This window comes from Cetorhinus maximus, chromosome 26 (assembly GCF_964194155.1).
Source record: "Cetorhinus maximus chromosome 26, sCetMax3.hap1.1, whole genome shotgun sequence".
Taxonomy (NCBI): Eukaryota; Metazoa; Chordata; class Chondrichthyes; order Lamniformes; family Cetorhinidae; genus Cetorhinus; species Cetorhinus maximus.
Window position 1 is genome coordinate 17510098 of NC_135904.1, and position 15787 is coordinate 17525884.

General features: G+C 43.4%; 1 protein-coding gene across 3 annotated transcripts in view; it reads right to left on the bottom strand.

The window, feature by feature from the left end:
* The window catches only part of atosa (atos homolog A), a 90182-nt gene that overhangs the window by 66571 nt on the left and 7824 nt on the right, over positions 1-15787 (bottom strand). The window contains exon 1 of one of the 3 annotated variants that reach the window (XM_078530259.1): positions 3761-3912. The exons of 1 other annotated variant lie outside the window; for it this stretch is intronic. The gene's annotated coding sequence lies outside the window, so the exon portion shown is untranslated. Of the gene's footprint in view, positions 1-3760; positions 3913-15787 lie in introns of those variants that run through there. One more of the 3 variants, XM_078530254.1, reaches the window with a different exon arrangement.

Here is a 15787-nt window from a genome sequence, read left to right on the forward strand (position 1 = left end):
CGTAAAAACCCATGTGGTTCACTAATGTCCTTTAGAGAAGGGAATCTGCTGTTTTTACCTGGTCTGACCTACATGTGTGGCTCCAGATCCTCAGCAACGTGATTGGCTTTTAACTGCCCTCCGAAAAGGCCTCATAAGCTACACAGTTCAAGGGTAATTAGGGATGGACAACAAATGTTGGCTTTGCCTGCAACACCCACATCACATGAAAGAACAAGTAAATACACCACTCTACACAAAGCTGTTACGCCAAGAAACTCTTTCATTCTCCCTCTTCTTCTACATTGGCGCTTTGGCCTCTTGTTGTAGAATATATGGCCATGCTATGCTAATTTATAATCCTGCTCCACCATCTAAATAACGGTGGAATGGGACTTCTGTGCGCTGGCCAATGGCACCTTTGATCCTGCTGGAATTCCACAGCTTCCTGCTGCTTAAATGGAGTATACCCTTCACTTTTATTTATGCAACTGGAACACTCTGGGTGCAGGAACAGGAAATATTGGCATTGGCCAGCTACTGCACCCAAGTTCGGGCAGGTCTGGCTAAGGAATCTGAAAGAATGCTGCTTTCTTTAGGTTACCCTTTTACAACCAGATGCTTCAAGGAATATTGGCCTTTCCAAATTTGGTGGGTCTCAATTCTGCCATTTGGTTGTACGATGAGGTTGCTTCTTGCAGGTTTATAATATGCCTGTGGCATCAGAAGTAGAAAAACAAATTCCACCAGATTATATCTTCTCAACTGTCCTGCTTCCTTCTCTGACATCAGATACAAATAACTGCCCGTTCACCCGGCCACCTGCCAAAGAGAGTACATCAACAGGGGAGCGGTGGCCCAGCATTATAAAACTTTGTTACAATTTTTTGCCTTACCTTACCCTACCCTCCTCTACAATGCTCCAAGTACGCCAAAATAAAAATTCAAGAGCATTCAAGTTTAGGTTCCAGAATACTCTGAGCCTTCTCTTCTTCACTGTAAACATTCTTCGTTTCTTCTGCCTCTCAGCCAACACGTGCCCAATTTCACTACCAATTTAGTTACCTTTGACTGTAATCCCTTTGAAATCTGGATGTCTTTCACACAATACAATACTGTAACTAGAACTGTACACAGCACTCAGGTGGGACCAGTCCAGCACTCTAGTATAAATTTAATCACTTCCAGATCTGTGCTCTCTTCCTCTGGTTATGAGGCCGCTGTCCTGTTTTCTTTCTTTACTGCCACTACATTCTGTGCTGCTGGCTTCAGCGATCTATCTTCATTCTTCTTTTGCCAATCTTATGACTATAACTTTGTCTACATTTAATGGCACTGGCATTTCAGCTCAACTCCCAATCTATCCAGGTCCTTTTATATTTGATCAGCCTGTTCTTGGTTGTTTGCAATGCCTCCCAGTTTAGAATGATTCATAAATTGGAGAGCTTTATTTCTGTCAAGACTTTAAGCATTTATGAACAAAACATGCAGCAACAAAGTAATAATTTATGAGGCAGTCCATTCATTAGATCTTCCCTTGATCCAGGACAAGATACAAACATTTTTTGTTTCTTCGGCTTAAGCCAATTGACAATCCGCTTCAGAAGCATTCCGCCAATGAAGGGCCTTCTGCAGGGCTATTTGCAATATGACAGTGGGGTGGAAAAATGAAAGGGAAAGAACAAAGGTGTGTGCACAGTAAAGGTGGAGCTTTCTACCATGGCTTGTGGCACAGAGGAAAGGAAGGAAGAAAATTAGGTTGAAGACACATACAAGTAATAAGGGGGTGGGGGGGGGAAGCGAGCTCCGACACAGACAGACCAGGGGCAGGATTTTCTCTGCGGGCTTCAGGGCACTGATGTCAGGGTCAAATAGTGGTCAGAAGCATCCACTGTGAAGGAAACTGATATTCAGCTGTGGTTTTCCCTGAACTGGCTAATTAGTGACAGAAAGCAGGCTTGCCAACAAAAGGCCATCCAGCACTGAATAATCATAGGCAGCTAAGAGACAGCACCTCCATTTTGAGATGCCCCCTCTCTGACTTTTTTAATTTTTTGCAAAGAATGGACTCGCATCCAGGCCATCATTGTAGAGGGGAATCACTTCCAAAGAATGGCTTACAGCTGAAGGCAGACTGGCTGTGAGGGCTTCAAAGCCTGCCTGGAGTGCTGCCTCCACCCCACCACCTTGGTCTGCCGCTGGGAGGCTGCCTCCAGGAAGGAATTGGCCTCTGAAAATAGGTCCGAACAGGATTTGAACAGCCTTAATTGGCTACTCACTGCTTATGGGCAGGTAGCCTGTCACACACCCGCCCCCTCTTGCTTACGGGAGAATGGTCCGAGAGGTGGGATGGTGCCGGAAAAGTTGCAGACTGGCTGGCTGCAAGAAATTCCACACCCACCCATCTCCATCAGGATCTAACAATTCAGCACCAGACGAATATTTGGGGGGGGGGGGGGGGGGGGGGGGGGGGAAGAGAAATGGGGGTAGGATTCAATATTTCCTTTTAAGCTGCACAGCTGCCCACAGGCAACACACAAGGTCAGCCCCTTTAAGACGTATGTGGCTGCAAAATAAATTTAAAGGGCCATGCGCTACAAAAACATTCGAGGCTATCTTGGTAGAGGTAGAAAGCGAGCGAAATGAGAGACATTAGAGCTAACACACAGGCGGTGGTGGCTGCAACAGAAAAGAGGGCCAAACGCAAATCAATGAGAATGAATAGAGGCATTGATAAATGAGGGAGGGGTGTGTTTATTGTTGGGGTTCGGTTTGGGAAGTGGAAGTGGATGGGAGGTGGTACAGAGGAAAGAGAAAACCAGCTCTAAGAAAAACCTGTGCACTGCACTTACAGAAGAGAGCACACCAGAATGCGTGCCATGCAAGTGAGCAAGACCACTCTGTTTCCATGAGCAAGACACAGTGAGCATGGGGGAACAGTCACAAGGACTGACCTGATTGCTGCTGTCAAATGTCAGACAGTAGCTTCCCCAACATGAAAGTTAGTGAAGCAAGGTACAATTGACTTGAGAGACTGAGTCTTTCAAGAAATAAAAAATTCTTTCTAGTGTCATAAAACCAGTCATAAGTTTTAGGCATGTTCAAATTTTAAGAGCTGACTTAGTAGTGCTTGTCGGCTTAAAAAACAGCACTTGAATTAAAACATACTGCTGTGAGAGACATCAAAAGGGATTAATAGAATTTACACTGGTGTGTAAACCACTAATTTGCAAGTTAAATCATGAAAAAAGCAGGTGCTTGTTGAGTTTGTTACCTTGAAATGGGAGTTGTTTCAAAGACAGGGTTGGTTGAGAATATGTCAAATTCATAGTTTAGAACGGAAGCCATGTAAATGTAGAAAGCTGTCTAGAAGGTGCCTTTGCAAAGGTTCTTAGTCTGTTCTTTGCATAAATTATAAACAGTGTCTCACCTAAAGCAGACAGTGACAATGGTTTGATAATGCTTTGCTAGGTCTCAGAGGGAGTTAATTCTTTTGTAGATAAAATATTCCAGCAGGCAGAAATCTAAGAAAGCTGATCTACAAAACGCAAATAAAACATAATGAAAACAACTTGAACCTTTCCTATTTATGGATAATTGATGGTAATGTGAGTCATACGTAATAAATCTACTGACCTCAATCACACAAAAAAACAAAGTTAGAGAAAACTCAACATTTCTGTGTACACTCTTTGTGTTCCACCCTCAAACATGTTACTGGGGAAAAACTGAAAAAAACAATGAAAATATAACGTAGAAAAACACTCTTCACAGTACACACCTTTTCTATGCAGCCATAATTTTCCTTTTTGAACAAAGAATGTTTGACTCCTTGAGTAAAGGAAGTTGCCTCTGGCTAATGCTGGCCTGTACTGTCAGTATCTGAGTGCACCAGATGTCTGCAATGGTCAAAACAACATGTTCTGCTGTAGTGCATATTAGCTCCAGCCTATCGCTCTGCAACGCACTGTTTTTGCAATGAGGCAGACTTACAGCAAGCATAGCAACAGCCGTGCAAGCGGATTGGCTGGCTGCAACACTGAAACCCAATGTCCAAACTCTACTATAGTTTCCTGCTCAGCAATAGCCAGTGCTCCTCTGCTCTCAGCTGCAAACAGGTAAATTAAAGTTCAGAGTACAACAGCAGCTTATCACAATCGCAATTGTAGGAACGAGCCAGTGTATTTATTAAACTATACTGTACCAGAGCCAGACATGCATGCTGGAAGTTTAAAAGAGCCATACATAATGAGGAGTTATAACGTGTGCAGTATTTTGCAATTTTTTGTTACATAATTCCTACAATGCACAAAGCCATGGAAGTTATTTACCCAATATAAAAATAATAAATAGGTAACTCTTAATGGGTATGAAATGAAACAAAAGCCTGCTTGATATTTATTCTTAAATGAAGAAAAAGCTTCCTTCACCACCCTTCATTGGGCTTTAATCAACTACGTTCATGTGCAAAGGCGGGTTGCTTAAATCAGTTCCCCAAAGCTGAGCAATTACCAACCAGATGGTAAGTCTTACATGGCACAGCACTCAACTCAAGAAGAAGTGACTAATGATTCATTTTTCTTCCTGCACAATAGTTGAACCTCCTATGGTAATAAAAACAAAAAACTGCGTATGCTGGAAATCCAAAACATAAACAGAAACAGAAATACCTGGAAAAACTCAGCAGGTCTGGCAGCATTGGCGACGTTTCGAGTGCTCATGACCCTTCAACAGAACATGGTATCTATTAAGAATGCCCATCAAAATAACCCCACCCTCTAGTCTTAGCAAAACAGATTCAATTAAGGAAGCTGATAACGTTGAGAAAACGCTTTCTTCACATCACAAAGAAAATGAACCACAAAGGCTGGAAGACTTCAAATTTAATCCTGTTTTTACAATAACAATGGCAATAAGGCTATAATACAATCATGGCTCACATGACGACTGTAAACCACTCAACATAACGAATCTTGAATGGTACAGCATTTTACAACACTATCCTCTCAATCTGGAACTTCAGTTCAAAGCCACTGCACACTGGAGAAGTTAAAAATCTTCTGCTGTTGTAAAGATCTTAATCAAGAGCCTCTCTGCAAATGTATTGATTTTACAGACCAGCTATTAAGGTAAAGAAGGTCAGGTTCAATCCCAGGTCTTTGCCAAGTTAGTTGATCTCAGCTGTAGGCAGTTATATAGTGCCTTTGGATAAGGGAAGATGAAATCAGTCAACATAGATTTTCCTACATGCGAAAATCAGAATCAGGGTTGGTTATGACGGTCTCCACAATGTCAAGAAGCATATGAATAATGGCAAGTTGGAAGCATCAGGTGGTATTTGGTGACTTTGGAACCATATTCAGGGAAGGAAGGGGCAGGGAAAACTGGTCAGCAAAACAAAGTATCGAATGCATAATGGGCCCAGGTCTGAGTAAAGCATACCCATAAACAAACACCACCAAATTGAAGCAGCTTGTATAGGAAATGGAAATTCACACTAGTGCAGTGCAGGGTATAGTTAAGACAAATCATTTGTATTAACTAATTATACCTAGTCTTGGAGTGCTTTAAGGCGAAGTCCCTGAGGAAAACTGCTATTTCTGTGTCTTCACTGGTGTTATTATACATATACTAACGTGTTTGACATTATCTGAACCCCTTGTACTAAACTTGGGTTATTAACTGCTTTTTATTTCAGGAATCCACTGTGATGTTACTGCGATTATCATCAGGAAATCAGAGGAAAAAGTGCAAATAAACAGGCTAGCGAGCTCACGATGGGATAAACTTGGTTACGACCAACAATTTAGAGGATTTTATCCAACAGCCTACAGGCAAAAAGAATACAAACAAGGCTCTAAATTTAGAAACCCATTGCTCTACCAAAAAGTAAACAAAAAATTACAGATTAAAAAAAATACTTATCAAATCAAATGACTATTTTCCACTAGAATTTGTATTAAATGCTTTGAGGCCAACTAAATAATCACTGGCCAAAACTTCCAAAATTGTGTAAGAGCAGTGTAGTCAGGGTAGTCACATGTAACTGGACGAATCCAGTTTAATCAGCCCTTTAATTTTCAGATCAAAGAAGTTGCAGTACCAGTCTGGCAAAGACACTAAAGTTGTAATTCATCAGAAGCACCATAGTAACAGCTGTATAGCTGACGGCCATGAATGAAGTGCTGAAATTGCAAGTTTTTTCCCCTATTGAAGTAGAAAAGCAATTAAAATGCAACTAAAGTCCAATAAAAAGAAATGTTTGCTTCTTTTGATAGGTGCAGTCATTTTAAGCAGTCAAAATTTCAGTCTAAACAAACACATCTACTATTGTTTTACATTATGAAATCAATTGTAAAATTTAGTTTATATATGTTATCCACATCTTAAGCAAAAAAGCCATACTACTGAGATTTCTCAAGTCTTCTGGTAACACTACATTGCCTTCTTAATGCAAGCAATGGAGATATGATTGATTGGGGTATCAAATGCTTTGGTTGATAGGAAGCTTTGATGCAGCCACTTAATTCAAAGATTTTAAAACAGAAAAATATTTTGTTATGCCTTTGTAAATGACTAAAGAGTTAAGAACTCGAAAGCATCAGCAGTGTTAACTGACTATTCCCAGTACAAGTACATACTGTACATGTTCCAATAGAAGATGCAACAGAAGAGGACTCCCTCATACTTGCCAGTTCTTACTTGGAACTCATTAGCCCTTATAACCACATACTTCTGAGGTCTAACATTTCATACCCTTCTAATCAAAATATGCTGTTTAGCTTTTTGGTTTCTCCAATTTTGTGCTTTCCCCTTGTTAAGTTATTTCATAATTGTTTACACTATGAGGAATGCAATTAAGCCTTATAATGTTTAAGGTGCACAGAGAAATTTAATTAACAAGTACATCTAAAGCTAAATGGTTATTAGATCATTGCAGATTTTTGCAAGTTTATTTTATTTCATCTCCATATGGCTCCTGAGGTCTATCCATGGTGGATACTGGGCGAGTTGGCATGGGGGGTATGAGGGGCCATGGAGGGTGGGTGGGAGCATGAGTTGGCATGGAGGGCAGGAGGGGCCATGGGGGGCAGTGGGGAACATCAGTTGGTATCGAATTGGCATGGAGGGGCTGGGGGGGTTGAGAGGGTGTGAGGGCCTAACTGCTTTTGTTACAACTGGGAAAAAGTCCCAGAGAACCGAGGCAAGCCTACTAAACCAGCCCTCCTCAGCATTCAGCCACCCTCGTGGCCGCCTGGGATTTGCTTCAGGGATCGGTGGGCCCAACTCTATTCTGCACCCACCCCCCTGGAGTGTAAATTATGTGTAATGAGGCCCTTGAAGCCAAGGCAGGTATGCCAAGTCAGTGATTTCCCGACTTGAGCTACCTAATTCAGTAGCGAAAATCCGGCCTGTTGGGACTGCTGTTTTGTAAACAAACATATACCAGCCAACTAACACACAGCAAGGTTCCACAATAACTGGTTATTAATCTTATTGCTAATCAGTCTTGGCTGTGGTGGTTAAGGAATAAATGGTGCCCAGAACACCATGAAATTTATGCATTTATTTCACGCCATCCATAACCTCAAGATGTCCCAAAGCGCTTTACAACCAATGAAGTACTTCTGAAGTTTCACCACTGTTATAATATCAAAACTGAGCATTCCCTCGTACTTCCAAAATGAAAGGTAGACAAGGCCTCACTTGGTTTTATTGAAGTACAATGTTGTCACAGATGCTACTGTTTGTTTAAGACAATCAAATATCAGCCAAGATCATGTTGTCTTGAAATAAGGCTTGAACCCACTAAGACTTAGACTGGTCTAACCATGGCTGACAAGGGAAGTCAGGGACAGCATAAAAGCTAAAGAGAAAGCATACAATGCGGCGAAGAGCAGTGGGAAACCAGGGGATTGGGAAGCCTACAAAGACCAACTGAGGACAACTAAAAAAGAAATAAGGAGGGAGAAGATTAAATATGAGGGTAAACTAGCCAGTAATATAAAAGATGATTGCAAGAGTTTTTTTTAGATATATAAAGGGTAAGAGAGAGGCAAAAGTGGACATTGGGCTGCTGGAAAATGATGCTGGAGAAGTTGTAGTGGGGAACAAAGAAATGGCGGAGGAACTGAATAGGTACTTTGCGTCAGTCTTCACAGTGGAAGACACGAGTAACATCCCCAAAGTTCAAGAGAGTCGGGGGGCAGAGGGGAGTATGGTGGCCATTACCAAGGAGAAGGTGCTAGGAAAACTGAAAGGTCTGAAGGTGGATAAATCACCTGGACCAGATGGATTACACCCCAGAGTTCTGAAGGAGATAGCTGAAGAGATAGTGGAGGCGTTAGTGGTGATCTTTCAGGAATCACTGGAGTCAGGGAGGGTCCCAGAGGGCTAGAAAATCGCTAATGTAACCCCCCCCTGTTTAAGAAGGGAGTGAGGCAAAAGACGGGAAATTACAGGCCGATTAGCCTGACCTCGGTCGTTGGTAAGATTATAGAGTCCGTTATTAAGGATGAGATTTCAGAATACTTCGAAGTGCATGGTAAAATAGGGCAAAGTCCGCATGGTTTCATCAAGGGGAGGTCATGCCTGACAAACCTGTTAGAATTCTTTGAGGAGGTAACGAGTAGGTTAGACAAAGGAGAGCCAATGGACGTTATCTACTTGGACTTCCAGAAGGCCTTTGACAAGGTGCCGCACAGGAGGCTGCTCAGTAAGATAAGAGCCCATGGTGTTAGAGGCAAGGTACTAGCATGGATAGAAGATTGGCGGTCAGGCAGGAGGCAGAGAGTGGGGATAAGGGGATCCTTCTCAGGATGGCAGCCGGTGACTAGCGGAGTTCCGCAGGGGTCAGTGTTGGGACCACAACTTTTCATTTTATACATTAATGATCTAGATGAAGGAACTGAGGGCATCCTGGCTAAACTTGCAGATGATACAAAGATAGGCGCAGGGACAGGTAGTATTGAGGAGGCGGCAAGGCTGCAGAAGTATTTGGACAGGTTAGGAGAATGGGGAAAGAAGTGGCAGATGGAATACAACGTGGGGAAGTGTGAGGTCATGCACTTTGGTAGGAAGAATAGAGGCATAGACTATTCTCTAAATGGGGAGAGAATTCAGAAATCTGGAGTGCAAAGGGACTTGGGAGTCCTAGTCCAGGATTCTCTTAAGGTTAACTTGCAGGTTGAGTCGGTAGTTAGGAAGGCAAATGCAATGTTGGCATTTATTTCGAGAGGGCTAGAATATAAAAGCAGGGATGTGCTGCTGAGGCTTTAAGGCTCTGGTCAGACCACATTTAGAATATTGTGAGCAATTTTGGGTCCCGTATCTCAGGAAGGATATGCTGGCCCTGGAGAAGGTCCAGAGGAGGTTCACGAGAACGATCCCAGGAATGAAAGGCTTAACATATGAGGAACGTTTGAGGACTCTGGGTCTATACTCGATGGAGTTTAGAAGGATGAGAGGGGATCTAATTGAAACTTACAGAATACTGAAAGACCTGGATAGAGTGGACGTGGGGAAGATGTTTCCATTAGTGGGAGAGACTAGGACCCGAGGGCACAGCCTCAGAATAAAGGGAAGACCTTTTAGAAGAGAGATGAGGAGAAACTTCTTTAGCCGGAGAGTGGTGAAACTATGGAATTCATTGCCACAGAAGGCTGTGGAGGCCAGGTCATTGAGTGTATTTAAGACTGAGATAGATAGGTTCTTGATTGGTAAGGTTACGGGGAGAAGGCGGGAGAAACTTATCAGCCATGATTGAATGGTGGAGCAGACTCGATGGGCCGAATGGCCTAATTTCTGCTCCTATGTCTTATGGTCTCAGATTGATTTGTAATCAGGTTTAATGTCACCATCCCTCAAGCAATCGAGTTCCAGCATCTTTGTCAGCTGCAGCATTGAGATTTAGTGATGCCATCTTTAATTACAGAGATAGTGTCCTTGTGTAATTCATATTAATTTTTGGAGGAAATAGCTACAACATACATGATGATACAGGCCTCTTGAAGTTTGTAACTTGGAACATTTCCTGTATTCTTAATACTGAAGCTGACATTGATTTGCCAATATTTCCTTTTGCATACATGCTGACAAGAATACACATTTACTGCAATTCTAATTTTTAACGTTGGGCTTATTGCAATTGCAAATCAGGTTATAGTAACAAAACAATTAAAATGCCAATTTGTCAAACATTTATTAGTTCTATATGGTGACTTCTAGTGAATTTGTCTCATCTGTCACTGTCTCCACACCTGCCCCAAGCAGAGATTAATGCATTATTTCTATAGTTACTATCAATGGTCTGCAGCCTTGCCAGTGAAAACAGCAGCGAAATTCTGGAAGTAGTTCATAAGCATTGACTTCAAATGGAAGGATTATAAGTGGTAGCAGCCGGTTTTAAACTTTTCACTGTTTTAATAATGCACTTTGTCCAGTGTTTAAACAGCGGTCTTTATGCAGATGTTGTTACCTCAACCATTAAAAGCAACTCCAGAACTCTGGTTATTAAACAAAAATGGCAAGGGATGTGGTCTGCCTCAGTCTTGACTTACAGCTAAACAAACTGTTGATTACAAGCAGGAAGTTTGGTATGCAAGCCAAAACCTCACAACTAACTGCCCCTTTCGTTTTATGTAGCTACTGTCAGGCTTGCTCAGTATAGGTGTAATGTCCCCATATTTGCTGAAACCAAATGAAGCATGGAATACTGTTAACAAATCAATAAGTTAAAGTTAGTGTAATTGGAACTAGTTAAATGGAAAAATCCAGTCACAGTGGATAATCTCTCAAACACCCATTGATTCCTACTGCAATTAAAATATTGGGGGTAATGAGGAGAAAAACTGCATTACTTTAACTAATTTCCATTACACTGCAGCTAAGACTTCAGACTCCCATTTGTAAACACTGGTGCATATCCCACCTCCCACTGGATTCCTTTAACAGAATTGCTATACTTGTAAACAAACTACCCAAATCAGAGCATAATGTTATCTACATGACCTTCACAGCACAATAATCTTCACAGCTGCCTAAACAGCAGGAAGTGACGTTGTGAAGGCAGACGCACAAAGTTGTTGCTAGGTGGTGAAAGCCATATCCTATTACATTTGGTTAATACACGTCTGAAGGCAGCTGGAATGATTAATACTTGTGAAATACAGTTTAGCTAGACATTCAATTTCAAAAGCACTGCACTGCTTCCCTTTTTGAATTCAAAGTAATACCACTCAATTTTCATCTCTTCAAGTTTGTAACTTTTTGAAAGGTTATGTTTTGGGACTGTGTCTTTAACCAGTGTAAAATGAAGGGATCATCTGACCTATTTATATTTCACCTTTCTCCTAACTATACTCAGTTCTGCCGAAGGGTCATGAAGACTCGAAACGTTAACTGATTTCTTCTCCACCGATGCTGCCAGACCTGCTGAGTTTTTCCAGGTAATTCTATTTTTGTTTTGGATTTCCAGCATCCGCAGTAGCTTTTAGCTTTTTGTTTTTATCTCTATTCTAAAGTCTGCCTAACAACCAGCCTGGGTGACTTGGCTATTAAAGTTTAAAGGTTGTTTAGAAGGAAGGTAGGTGTAGGGAGTTCACACTTGGAGACAATCACAGCAGCATCCAAATTTACAATGATAAAAGCAAAAAACTGTGGATGCTGGAAATCCAAAACAAAAACAAAAATACCTGGAAAAACTCAGCAGGTCTGGCAGCATCTGTGGAGAGGAACACAGTTAACGTTTCGAATCTGAATGACTCTTCAACAGAACAAAGGAAAAATAGAAGAGAGGTGAAATATAAACTGGTTTAAGGGGGGGGGCGTGGGACAAGTAGAGCTGGATAAAGGGCCAGTGATAGGTGGAGATTGCCAAAAGATGTCATAGACAAAAGGACAAAGAGGTGTTGACGGTGGTGATATTAGCTAAGAAATGTGCTAATAGGTGACATTAAGGGTAGAAAGCAGGACGAGCAAGGTACAGATAGCCCTAGTGGGGGTGGGGTGGGGGGGAAGGGATCGAAATAGGCTAAAAGGTAGAGATAAAACAATGGATGGAAATACAGTTAAAAATAAGGGGGGAAATTGGAAAGGGGGTGGGGATGGAGGAGAGATTTCATGATCTAAAATTGTTGAACTCAATATTCAGTCCGGAAGGCTGTAAAGTGCCTAGTCGGAAGATGAGGTGCTGTTCCTCCAGTTTGCGTTGAGCTTCACTGGAACAATGCAGCAAGCCAAGGACTGACATGCGGGCATGAGAGCAGGGTGGAGTGTTGAAATGGCAAGCGACAGGGAGGTCTGGGTAATGCTTGCGGACAGACCGAAGGTGTTCTGCAAAGCGGTCACCCAGACTGCGTTTGGTCTCTCCAATGTAGAGGAAACCGCATTGGGAGCAACAAATGCAGTAGACTAAGTTGAGGGAAGTGCAAGTGAAATGCTGCTTCACTTGAAAGGAGTGTTTGCGCCCTTGGACGGTGAGGAGAGGGGAAGTAAAGGGGCAGGTGTTGCACCTTCTGCGGTTGCATGGGAAGGTGCCGTGGGAGGGGGTTGAGGTGTAGGGGGTGATGAAGGCGTGGACCAGGATGTCCCGGAGGGAACGATTCCTATGGAATGCTGCCGGGGGGGGTGAAGGGAAGATGTGTTTGGTGGTGGCATCATGCTGGAGTTGGCGGAAATGGCTGAGGATGATCCTTTGAATGCAGAGGCTGGTTGGATGATGTGAGGACAAGGGGAACCCTATCATGTTTCTGGGAGGGAGGAGAAGGCGTGAGGGCGGATGCGCGGGAGATGGGCTGGACACGGTTGAGGGCCCTGTCAACCACCGTGGGTGGAAAACCTTGGTTAAGGAAGAAGGAGGACATGTCTCAGAGGAACTGTTTTTGAAAGTGGCATCATCAGAACAGATGCGACGGAGGCGAAGGAACTGAGAGAATGGGATGGAGTCCTTACAGGAAGCGGAGTGTGAGGAGCTGTAGTCGAGGTAGCTGTGGGAGTCGGTAGGCTTGTAATAGATATTGGTGGACAGTCTATCACCAGAAATTGAGACAGAGAGGTCAAGGAAGGGAAGGGAAGTGTCAGAGATGGACCATGTGAAAATGATGGAGGGGTGGAAATTGGAAGCAAAATTGATAAATTTTTCCAGGTCCAGACGAGAGCATGAAGCAGCACCGAAGGAATCATCGATGGTGAAGAGTAGAACATCATATCAACAATTTCCAATTCCCTGGCCCCAACCACCTCCTCTTCACCATGGACGTCCAATCCCTCTACACCTCCATCCCCCACCGGGATGGTCTGATGGCTCTCCGCTTCTTCCTCGAACAGAGGCCCGAACAATCCCCATCCACCACTACTCTCCTCCGTCTGGCTGAATTTGTTCTCACACTGAACAATTTCTCCTTAAACTCCTCTCACTTCTTCCAAATAAAAGGTGTGGCTATGGGTACCCGCATGGGCCCCAGTTATGCCTGTCTCTTTATGGGGTATGTGGAACATTCCTTGTTCCAGTCCTACTCCGGCCCCCTCACACAACTCTTTCTCCGGTACATCGATGATTACTTCGGTGCTGCTTCATGCTCTCGTCTGGACCTGGAAAAATTTATCAATTTTGCTTCCAATTTCCACCCCTCCATCATTTTCACATGGTCCATCTCTGACACTTCCCTTCCCTTCCTTGACCTCTCTGTCTCAATTTCCGGTGATAGACTGTCCACCAATATCCATTACAAGCCTACCGACTCCCACTGCTACCTCGACTACAGCTCCTCACACCCCGCTTCCTGTAAGGACTCCATCCCATTCTCTCAGTTCCTTCGCCTCCGTCGCATCTGTTCTGATGATGCCACTTTCAAAAACAGTTCCTCTGACATGTCCTCCTTCTTCCTTAACCGAGGTTTTCCACCCACGGTGGTTGACAGGGCCCTCAACCGTGTCCGGCCCATCTCCCGCGCATCCGCCCTCACACCTTCTTCTCCCACCCAGAAACATGATCGGGTCCCCCTTGTCCTCACTTGTCACCCCACCAGCCTCCACATTCAAAGGATCATCCTCCGCCATTTCCGCCAACTCCAGCATGATGCCACCACCAAACACATCTTCCCTTCACCCCCCCCGGCAGCATTCCGCAGGGATCGTTTCCTCCGGGACACCCTAGTCCACTCCTCCATCACTCCCTAAACCTCAACCCCCCTCCCGCGGCACCTTCCCATGCAACCGCAGAAGGTGCAACACCTACCCCTTTACTTCCTCTCTCCTCACTGTCCAAGGACCCAAACACTCCTTTCAAGTGAAGCAGCATTTCACTTGCACTTCCCTCAACTTAGTCTACTGCATTCGTTGCTCCCAATGCGGTTTTCTCTACATTGGAGAGACCAAATGCAGACTGGGTGGCCGCTTTGCAGAACACCTTCGGTCTGTCCGCAAGCATTACCCAGACCTCCCTGTCGCTTGCCATTTCAACACTCCACCCTGCTCTCATGCCCACACGTCCGTCCTTGGCTTGCTGCACTGTTCCAATGAAGCTCAACGCAAACTGGAGGAACAGCACCTCATCTTCTGACTAGGCACTTTATAGCCTTCCGGACTGAATATTGAGTTCAACAATTTTAGATCATGAACTCTCTCCTCCATCCCCACCCCCTTTCCGATTTTCCCCCTCCTTTTTGTTTTTTCCAATAATTTATATAAATTTTTCTTTTCCCACCTACTTCCATTATTTTTAAGTGTATTTCCATCGATTGTTTTATCTCTACCTTTTAGCCTATTTCGATCCCTTTCCCCCACCCCACCCCCACTAGGGCTATCTGTACCTTGCTCGTCCTGCTTTCTACCCTTAATTAGCACATTCCTTTAGATAATATCACCACCGTCAACACCTCTTTGTCCTTTTGTCTGTGACATCTTTTGGTTATCTCCACCTATCACTGGCCCTCTATCCAGCTCTTCTTGTCCCACCCCCCCACTTAAACCAGTTTATATTTCACCTCTTTTCTATTTTTCCTTTGTTCTGTTGAAGGGTCATTCGGACTCGAAACGTTAACTGTGCTCCTCTCCACAGATGCTGCCTGACCTACTGAGTTTTTCCAGGTATTTTTGTTTTTGTTCCAAATTTACAATGGTTAGACTGCCAGCCTCCAAAGTCCCATGAAGGTGTTGAGAATGTTGGATTGTAAACATTTCTGCTTTAAAATGTCCACTTACTTCCAAGATAAGAGTGTGTTGGAGTCTCAAGAATAGCTCATCAGCATTTCTACCTGGATACAAGGCTCATGTAATTCATGTTGCCATGAAGATGGGCTTTGAGAGGGGAAGGGTTTCTAAGATATTGTTGAACAGTTAATAAGCTGGGAAATAAAGAAAGGAATGGAAGTAAACCCTCGGGAGCTAAGCATCACTTTGGATTGTGTCCGGGCAAATCGAGTGACTGCCCAAGGGAGTGTAAAGTGTATCTGTAAAGTGGGTTAAATGTAAAAGTGGAAAATTCTGTTCTGTAGTCTAAAGTATAAGTTGCCCACAAAAATAGGCAAATAGTTTAGAAAATAGTGCTCTAAGTCCATTTTTTAGGGCAAAAGTCTTAACTTGTGAAATCTCCTCGTCATCCTTTCAGCGTTCAAATTTATTTGAAGTAATTAGTCTCTACGGGGATTGTCACAATAATTATTATTCTGAAAGGACAATACTTCTCTTGGCCCAGATTTACTGCTCAATCCACAACTGCACAGGATCAATTCTGTTACACACCCCTGTTTTTCAATACATTTCTCACCACCACCACCCACCACCACCACCTCCCCACCACTTCCTCCCC